This window comes from Hemitrygon akajei, chromosome 27, assembly GCF_048418815.1.
Source record: "Hemitrygon akajei chromosome 27, sHemAka1.3, whole genome shotgun sequence".
NCBI lineage: Eukaryota > Metazoa > Chordata > Chondrichthyes > Myliobatiformes > Dasyatidae > Hemitrygon > Hemitrygon akajei.
In genome coordinates, this window is record NC_133150.1 from 20,092,451 (window position 1) to 20,103,660 (window position 11,210).

Below are 11,210 nucleotides of genomic sequence, written 5' to 3' on the forward strand. Positions count from 1 at the left end.
TATTCCATCAGAGGTTGCATATAGTTTATTATTCAGCTGGGATAAAATTGATAATTTAATAATCCCTTTCATGTGTATTTTCTTACCATTTTATTGATCTTTTGAACTCGCACATGTTTCAAGTTACATAAAGTCTCTGTGATTCTGCAACAAAAAAAATTGTTGTTTTTACATTACTTGCACATGTTAATGTCAAGAAAATCGGTGTTTGTGTGGAGAGAAAGAAAGCACAAGTAAAAATAGCACTACAGTAATATTTATATTTACATGTATATTTAGTAGAAGTTACTCTGTCACCTTCTCTGCATCCAGGACTTCTTTTTCTGTTGACAGGAAATAGGTGAACAAAATGCATACCATAATTCTACAATTCTATCGCAATAAGACTGGAACTGGTGGACATAACATCAAGATCAACGGAGTAGATTTATGATAGAGAAGGAACTGCTTTTCACCAAAAATAGTGAATATGTGGAATTTTTTGTCCAGGGAAGCAGGAGAGGCCACCTCATTAAATATACTGAAGACATGGTTGTTTTTTGTGTTGTAAAGAAATTAAGGGTTTGGGGAATATGACAAGCAAGTAGAATTGAGTCCATGGCCAGATCAGCTATGACCTTACTGAATGGTGGAGCAGGGTCAATGGGCAGATGGCCTGCTCCTGCTCTTATTTCCCATGTTTCCGTGGACTCTCTGGTACCTGCAGGTAGGAATCATTCAGATCAATGCAAATACATGCACCAGGATACAAATAAAGCAGACTGAAAGAGTACAAGTTATTGACAATTTCCAGACTGAGCATAGTCTAATTTCTCTAGTCTTTACATGTGTTCTACAGATGCAAGATCTGCAATGTGAGACGTGCAACTGGAAGATTGAACTAATGAGGCATTATCATTTTATGGTCATTCCAAAATCATAGCAGGCAGGAAATGCTAAAAATATACATTCCACACTTAATTACACACTTATATTTGATAAATATCATCCCTTCATACAATGAGGCCCCTTTACTTCCACCCTTCCTGAAACTCTATGTGATGGCTGTGGGGAAATCAAGCTGCCTGTATTTTTCATCTAGCTGCTGTTTTATCTCTCATTAACCAATACTTGCGATGTATTTTGAGCTCTGAGCACAATTACTTTGAACTCTTCAGAGGATTTCATTTCAATATAGCCAGCAACATTTATCTCATTACCTCCTCATTTGTGTCTTAAAATACACTAGAGACAAAACTGAATTTGCCTAGAGTCATAAAGCGCAGAAACAGGCTCTCTGTGCCGAACCGTTGATATGCCTAGTCCCATCGACCTTCACGTAGCCCTCCACACCTCTCTCACCCATGTACCTATCCAAATTTTTCTTAAATTTTGAAATCGAGCCCACATCTGCCACTTGCACTGGCAGCTCATTCCACACTCTCACCGCCCTTTGAGCGAATCAGTTCCCCTTCATGTTCCTCTTAAACATTTCAGTTTTTGCCCTTAACCCATGACCTCTAGTTGTAGCTTCACCCAACCTCACTGGAAAAAGCCTGCTTGCATCTATCCTTTCTATACCCCTCTTATTTTTATATACCTCTGACAAATCTCCACTCAATCTTCCATGTTCTAGAGAATAAGGCCCTAACCTGTTCAAACTTTTCCTTTAACTCAGGTCTTCAAGTCCTGGTAACATCCTTGTAAAATTTCTCTGTACTCTTTCAACCTTTTTTTACATCTTTTCTGAAAGAAAACTGAGTACAAAACTCCAAATTAGGCCTCGCTACTTTTTATACAATTTCAACATAACGCCCCAACTCCCGTCATCAATACATTGATTTATGAAGGCCAATGTACCAAAAGCTTTCTTTACAACCCTATCTACCTGTAACACAACTTTCAAGGGATTATGGATCTATATTCCCAGATCTCTCTGTTCCACCACACCCCTCAGTGTCCTGCCATTCACCATGTGAGATCTATCCTGGTTGGTCCTCCCAAAGTGCAACACCTCACACTTGTCTGCATTAAATTCCATCTGCTATTTTTCTGTCCAATTTTCCAGCTGGTGCGGATCCTGGTGCAAGCTTTGATCGTCTTCCTCGCTGTCCACTACATACTCAATCTTGTGGTCATCTGGAAATTTGCTGATGCAGTTTATCACATTACCATCCAGATCATTGATATAGATGACAAACAACAACGGACCCAGCACCGATCCCTGGGGCACATCACTAGTCACAGACTACTATCTACTACTTTCTTCCACAAAGCCAATGTTTAATCCAATTTACTACCTCATCTTGAATGCAGAGCCATTGAACCTGCTTAACCGACCTCTCACGCGAAACCTTGTCAAAGGCTTTGTTAAAGTCCTTGTAGACAATATCCACTGCTTTGCTTTCATCAACTTCCCTGATAACTTCTTTGAAAGACTCCATGGTTAGACATGACTTACCACACACAAAGTCACATTGACTATCCATACTCAGTCTCTGTCTATCCAAATATTTATATTTGAGTATTTATGTCTCCACTTACTTAGAATAACTTTCCCACTACTGATGTCAGGCTCACTGGTCTATAATTTTCTGGCTTATTCTTAGACCCTCTCTTAAACAACAGAACAACATCAGCTATCCTCCAATCCTCCAGCACCTCACCCATGCTCAAAGATGTTTTAAATATCTCCATCAGGGCCCCAGCAATTTCTGCTATAACCTCCCACAGGGTCTGAGGAAACATATTGTCAGTTTCTGTGGATTTATCCACCCTAATTTGCCTCAAGACAGAAGCACCTCCTCCTCTGTAATCTGCATTATGTCCATGACTTCACTGTTGCGTTTCCTCACATAGAGTCATAGAAAAGTATAGCACAGCAACAGGACCTTGGGCCCATCTAGTCCATGCTAAACTGTTAAAACTGCCTGCTCCCATTGACCTGCACCGGGACCATAGCCCTCCATCCCTCTACCATCCAGGTGCCTGTCCACTATAGACTTTGTGTCAATCTCCCAAGTAAATACAGATGCTAAAAATCCTTTTAAGATTTCCTCCATCTCTTTTGGCTCCACACGTAGATTATATTCTGACCTTGCAGAGGATCAAGTTAGTCCCCTGCTATATTTTTGCTTTTAATATATCTGTAGAAACCCTTAGGATTGTCCTTCACCTCGTCTGCTAGGGCAACCTCATGTCTTCTCTTAGCCCTCCTGATTTCCTTCTTAAGTATTCTCTTGCAATTCTTATAGCCCTCATATACCTCATTTGTTCCTGCCTGCCAATACCTGCCAGGCATCTCCTTCTTTTGTTTAACCTGGGCTCAATATCTCCTGTAAACCAAAGTTCCCTAAACCTGTTATCCTTCCCTTTTATTCTGACAGGAACATACAATCTCTGTACATTATGATCACTGGATGCAAAGTGTTCCCCCGTCTGCCCTGACTCATTCCCTAATAGGAGATCTAGTATTGCACTCACTCTAGTTGGGACTTCTATGTACTAATTCAGGAAACTTTCCTGAACACATTTGACAAGCTCTTTCTCATTCAGACATCTTAACAGTATGGGAGTCCCAGTCAATATGTGGAAAGTTAACAATCACCTACTATCACAACCTTATGTTTCTTGCAATCTCTCTACAAATTTGCTCCTGGAAATCCTGTGGACTGTTGGGTGGTCTATAATAAAATCCCATTAATGTGGTCATACCTTTCTTATTAACCCACACAAAATGCTGGAAGAACTCAGCAGGCCAAGCAGCAACTATGGAAATGAGCAAACAACCAACATTTCAGGCTGAGACCCTTCATCAGGACTCTTTTCCATTGATGCTGCCTGACCTGCTGAGTTCCTCCAGCATTTTGAATGTGTTGCTCTAGGTTTCCAGCATCTACAGAATTGCTCCTGTTTGTGATACCTTTCTTATTCCTCAGTTCCAGTCACGATGCCTCACTGGACAAGTTCTCCAGTCTGTCCTGACTGAGCTCTGCCCTGACTAGCAATGCCACCCCTCTCCCTTTAATCCCTCCCACTCTATCACGTCTAAAACGATGGAACCCCGGAACACTGAGTTGCCAGTTCTGTTACTCCTGCAACCAAGTCTCACTGATGGCTACAATGTCATAATTCCACATGCAGATCCAGGCCCTAAGCTCATCCGCCTTTCCGACAATACTCCTTTCATTGAAATATATGCAGTTCAGAGCCATGCTCGACCTTTTGATTCCTGATTTTATAAGGAGGTTTAACAACATCTTTCTCCACAATCACTTCACTATCTGTTCTGGTGCTCCGGTTCCCATCCACCCACAACTCGCTTATAACCCCCACCCCCATGCAGCAATAGCAAACCTTCCCACTAGAAAGTTAGCATATGAAACAGAAGCACTGTTATATTGGCTGTGTGCTTGTACCTTTTTCAAATGAATCCTGATGTATATAGCCTATACATCCTCTGGTAATGAGACAAAGCCCGATGAGAATGTTTAAATCATGGTTAATCCCCTTTTCTATTGAAAATACCCATTCCGAGGTCAATACTTACATCTTCAACAATAGCCACATTTATATTTTTGTGAATGAAATGAACATTTGTACAAATTGTTGTCAAATTTGAAATATTGATGTTTGAAAATAAATCTTCATTGCTTCAGCCTGAGTTAGTTTCTAATTCAGAGGCATTTGCAGATCTCACGTCTGCATCACATATATAAACAAGGGAACAGGGAGAGTGGAGAAAAGTGGATTTTAAGGTGAGGATTAGATCAAATTGGATTTTTAGAGCAGTCTTGAGTCTCGAATGCTGGCTCAATTTCTTCTGTTACTATCTTTTTATAAGAGTGAGTTTACCAACCAGTCATAATCCTCTATCTTCCAAAGAAAGATTAATTTGCATGCCCCGCTGAAGGGTTTCGGCCTGAAACGTCGACTGTAGTCTTTCCCACAGGATGTCGCCTGGCCTGCTGAGTTCCTCTAGCATTTTGTGTGTTTCGCTTAATTTGCAAGTGTTTATTACATTTTAGTTGAAATCTTTAAAGTGCATGTGAATAGATTAAAGAAATTCTGGCAACAAATCAAGGAAGTTGAATTTCATTCCCATTATTTCTCCTGTGTCTTCTTTTATGCATCTTTCAACTATATTAGTGTCTTAAATTGTGGATCTTAGTTTTTTCCCAGATCATTAACTCATAGCAAGCTGTTCAATATCATGTTACCCATGCAGATATACTACATATTACAATTAACTATAAGTTTAAAGTAATATGTAGTTGGCTTCCTTGGAGTAGTTACTTCCTGTACAGGTTGCAGTTACTGGATAACTTACAGCTAGGTAACATTCTGAGGAAAGCAAGAATCATCTGTAGTAAAATTCCACATGAATGTTGAAAATGAAAGACCAAACTCACGTCGCATGACCCTTGGACACTCAACGCAAATGAATACCGCAAAGTTTAGCTATAAAGCTGAAACACAGCCGCTTTAAAATTGGATGAGCTTGCAGCACTTTTAATCTCATTGTGCATAAATTGTGTTAACACAGAGTAAGATCGCCTAATTGATTAGTTGCACGTGAAGCAGCATGCATTGGGAAAGTGGACCAGGCTTTTCTAACACAACTCACGTTGGCATATCTGATGTTTCTTCTACATTAGATGCATACTAAATGACATCACTATTTGCACAATGCTCATTTCTGTTCCTTTTGAAAGTAATGGATCGCTTGTGTGCCATTACAGCTGTTGTTAAAACAGTGGCATTATGACTTGGAAATTCCACGTTCCTTTTTAGTGTTATTTAAAAGGGCTGACCACTGACATTGGGAGCCTTGTCTGGGCAGCTACAGAATGAACTGCAAACTGTTTCAGCACCTTCTGAAGTCCCCGCAGTGCTTTCTCAAACACTGACCTGCTGACATGTTCATTCAATGGGTGCCAGTGGTGACAAGGCCAGGCTGAACTATATTATTAGATGCATAGTAATGGCCATACAGAGTGGATGGTGACATTAAGCAAGGGGCAAAGGTGCATGCTTGAGTTTTCGAAGTCTGTGAATATTGATATATGAAAAATACTGCACAATTATCTTGAGCTACAATCACATGCCTGGACTGCAGTCCCCGTGGTCATCTTAACTCAGAACTTTGCTGCTTCCAGGTTGCAAACAGCTATGGCAGAACTCTGTCATATCTCACAATTTGCGGCTCACTGCCACATCAGAGATTCACCCAGCCACTGTATTTGCACTGAGGTGATTAAATCGACTTCATATTCAATGCGGAGTCATTAACATTCTGAGCAATGAGCTAGCTTTGCCATTACAGTATTACTGCCTTCTTGACCGCATGAAACTATTTGTTGCAACACATGGCCAGAATAGGTCCCATTACTCACACAGACGTTTTTCCAAGTTAGAAAGGGTTTCCATTTCCTCTCGGTGCAAATGGTCATAGATCCAGGAAGTGCTCACACTCAGGAAGAGCAAACTGCCAGAAATCTGTGGCCAGCATGGAAGGATTGATCTGAGCAACAGTCACAATTTCCCAGGTTCTGACACTAATTCACAGTCCTACCACAAACGCTACACAGATGCATGTGTAGAAAAGTATTTTACCTTTTGACAATCTGATTCAGGTCCTTGCACAATGCTGGGAGCATCCTTCACCAACATCATTACCTAGCAGAGCATCTTTGGCTTCAGAAGCAATAACAAATGTAGAATTATACCAAAAACACCTTTAATGGGGAACTTGCAAAATCATTGTACCAATCCTGACAAAGTGGCTCTTTCCAAACTTTAGTCCATACCATCCTTAACATCAGCATACTTCAACACCAATCAGCAAAAGATCCCATGTGGCACATATTAATTCCTCAAACCCGACTGTGTAAGTCTATTTGCCTTGAGTAGCACACCATGGGTGAATGATTCCTTAACTCAATAATCTTAACACTTTTTGACCAATATCCAACTTGGACAACTATAACATCATGAATCGCATCAATCTGCCGATAGAGCTATCTTTTTTTCAACAGCTGCTCGGCATCTGTGTCATGCTGAAAGTGGCCACAAAACCCCAAGTCTTAACTAAAGTGCTACTTACAATCCTCCGGTTGAATTCTCTAATTAACTGTTCCTGTGATTAATGCATCGTCTTTGATTTGATTAACAGGAGACAAATTCTACTGGCATTTGTTGCATGTAAAAGTGCTCAAATCAAAGGAGATGTAATAATCGCAACAAGTGAATGGACCCATGAGACTGTGGCCAACACACAATGAAGATGGTCTGGCAGTGAGTGGCCCTCGGTCAATCAATGACAGAAGGTCTACTGCATCGGTGTGAGTTACTGAAGTTGAAAGTGTTCTCTCATGTGTGTATGGTCTCAAACCCCCACCCCATCCCCCTTTCTGGTAGTGGCTTTTCATTTGTATCCCTTCGGAGGCACAGGTTGTGACAGAACGTTATGGACGAAGGGGGTGTGGATAGGTGCCTGAAGAACAGTTTGTGCTATTAATAATATGCACTCTCCACCACACCCCCTTCACTGTGTTAAATGAGAACGTGGAAATGCAGTTTCTATGTATTTATGTTTATGTAGAATTCAAAATGGTCATATGGCTTTTTTCCAATTACTTCATTGTGCTTAGGCCTGAACTACCTATCGCTGGCCACCCCCTCCCTAGCATTCAATATGACCCACTGAGTATTCTCAGTTCCCAGACCTTATATACAAGCATTCACACCTTCTTGGGTAAAAAAGTGGAATTCTATCACTTTCCCTTGCAGCCTCTCTTTTCAACAGTAGCCTACGTTTTTCCAAGTTCACTCCGCCAGCTCCACCATGGGCATAAGCCTTGCCACCATCAAGGGCATCTTCAAAAGGCGACGCCTCAAGAAGATGACATCATCAGGAAGGATCCTCACCATCTGGAACATGTCCTCCGCTCATCGATACCATCAGGGAGGAGATACAAGTGCCGGAAGACACGTGCTCTACTTTTGAGGAAAGTTTCTCCCCTTCTGCCATTAGATTTCTGAATGGTCCATGAACTCATGAACACTACATCGCTGATCCTCTTCTGCATGATTGATTGATTGGCTTATTTATTGAGAGTATCTTGTAGTAATTTATTATACCTGCACTGACCTGATGCCACAAAGCATCAAATTCCGTGACTTCTGACAGTAACAATAAACCTGATTCTGATTCTAATGTTGCAGATATGTGGCTTTCATGGGGAGTGATCCTCTTAAGGTTAATTACATTCAGTAAACTCCAGACAGCCCCGTTAAATTGGACAAACTCTGGTCTAGGAATATCCAGGTTTGGTTTGAAGCATGTTCCAGAGTGTAAACCACCCTAATAGTGTTTCAAACATCTTTTTATTGGGAAACAGGACGGAGTTAGGATCTGAAAATCTTTCCTTTAATGCCAACCAAGCCCTCAAGATCACCAATAAATGGTGGTTGTCCATCGAGCCCGATGATGACAGAAAACCTGTGCGGGAGAGTTTTTAAAGTGGATCAGCAGTGGAGGCAGTGCCACTCTCTCAATCTCAGATGTCCGGGTCCAGTGGGTTGAACAAGCATCACAAACTGATGACCATGACATCTTCTGTGCCTTGTCATGCCCTTTGCTCTCTACAGAGCGTTGCAGTACCGCCTTTCTGGCCGTTGTTGCTCACTGTAGGTCTCATCTGCCCAGTCTACCGGAGCTAATGTCGCATGCTGGAGCAGGCGCGTCCCTATCTCACTGATGTAGGAGGCCACCAGCTACCTTCACCCAGTTCAGCCTGCCTGGGGTAGTAGCAAACAGCTACTTGGAGCCACAGGTGAGAGCTAGGTACCTGCTGGGAACCAAAGGTGAGTGAGCTGCCCCAGGACCCGACCAGCCCACTCATCAGGAGTGCTACCCCTTCCTGGACATCCCAAACCCCAAAACATTAACTATCTATGTATAAATACAGCCAGATTAAATGAAAATCAATTGAACAGCAATTCCTTTAATTTTGCTGGATTCATATGCACACAAAATTTGAAGCAATGCTATAAGATCATATGAAAACATTGCAGAAAAATAAGACTAAATTTTAATAAAAATAATGAAAGGTTTTATTTCACCGGCCTGATCCATAAAGATCATGATAGTTTTTCCGAAGTTACCACTTCCTATCCAATCTGCTGTGACAGTAATTTTTAGCGGTGCATGAGATTACTACAACAACATTACACATTTCCTACTTTCCAAACAAGAAATGATTTAGAGGTTGCTGGTGCCAGAACTTAATAAATCCGCTATTCAAGATCTTAAAGTAAAGTATAGCTTCGAAATGAAATCATATGCAGGTTTGATGATGCTTCAGGAGATGCGTGTTTAGGGTTAGTGTTCCTGAAGTTTGGAAATGTGGAACTCAATACTCACACTTGGAGATTTTTTTTTAGAATGAGAAGATTGCTATTGGCATTACTCATAACTCGACTCTGCTAATCTTGAGAAAGGTTGCAGTGTTTAGTTGTTGACCTGTGTTTTTTTTTACTCCTATGCATGAGCCAACTAGTACTAAAAATCTAAAAAGAATCTGTAACAAAAAACATGCTGGAAACACTCAGCAAGTCAGGTAGCGTTTATGGAAAGAGAAACGGTTACAATCCAGGCCAAAAACACTTTGTCAGATGGCTTTGCTTGGTTTAGACTTCTAGCATTTGTGTTAATTTTACTGTTAGGGTCCCGCTTCTGACAAGCCTTCTGCTCCCTCCTCCGCACCTCAGTGAGTTTATCCTCTGGCTGTCATCCACAAACCAATGGTCAAACAGAAAGAGCCAACCAGCAAGTGGAGACGTTTCAGTGATGTTTCACTGCCTCTAACCCTTTCACATGGAAGAAGTACTTACTGTGAGCCATACTATCCCCCAATCTGCGCACCTCCTCTACCATGGGTGCGTCACCCTTTGAAGTGCTTCATGGCCATCAAACTCCCTTGGACAAGCTGAGGGTGGAGGACCCGTTCACCAGGGCCCTACTTCACCAATGCCTGAATGTTGGGAAGAGGGCACAGAGGGCCATCCTGGCTCCCAGCTACAACTACTGCCAACAGGCTAACCACCACTGGCATCCAGCCAGACTACTCTAACCCGCGCACCGACTCCCTCAAGCTCTTTCCTTGGTTCATTGGTCCTTAAAGATCACCCATCGCATCAATCCAGTCACTGACCGTCTCCAGTTGCCACTATCCCTCAGGACTTCACTTACCTTCCAAGTGTCCTGCCTTAATCACGTTGCCAATGGACCTCTCAACCCACCTGGGTCAGCAGTTCTGGAACCAAGAGTGGTGGGAGGTGGTCTAGTGTACATAGTTCACTGGCTGATGCATTCAGTCCATCGTGGGTGGGGTGTGTAGTATCTGGCCGACTGGGAAGGGCACGACCTGGGAGAGGGTCCAGTTTCAACTTGGATCCTTTGCTCATCCAGGAGTTCCACCAGAACCATCCATATCATCCTGGGCCTTCAAGCAGGGGGACGGTCGGCACAGGCAGGCACCTCAAGTCTCCACACAGCAAACAGAAGATACCTACCTTTCATTTCTAACACATCACCTGTAGCCCATTTAAACCCGACTCTCATCCGCAGCCCTTGTTCACCCATCGAGCTGGCCAGCCTCAGCCAATTGTTCCTAACTTTCAGTTGCCTTGTCATCTTGTCGTGTTCTGTCTTGTGCTGTGGCCTCTCATGGCTTGTGATTTTGCAGTGTATTAGTAAAATATAATTTTCTACTAAATCGTCTCCACTGCTCAGCTTCTGGGTGCGGCCTCCCCTAGATTCCCTGACACTTTGCATCAATCTTTGAAGGGAATATGTTGTGTTTCTTTTCTGACAAGCAAAGGATTGTGCCCCTACTTAGGTGAATGAGCGTGAAAAGGCATCAGAAAAGGTTGGTTCAGACAAACTTTAATGATTAGTGGAGGATTTGTGGGTAAGCTTTGTCCTAGTTACAAAGAATGACACCAGTGTCTCTGGTCAAGGAAATTGTTCATTTAGGCCAAAGGAATGCTTTGAAGGAAGATGGTGCAACGATGCCTGTATGAATTTAACTCATCTTGGCCCCAGGTCACTGTAAAGACTGGAGGTCAGCGTGAGAGGGGATGTTTCCTGTTACTGCACTTGCTTTTCAACTTTTTTTTTGGTTGTCTCTCGGAGTCTGAGAAAGACTACATTGAGCAGGGTTTTG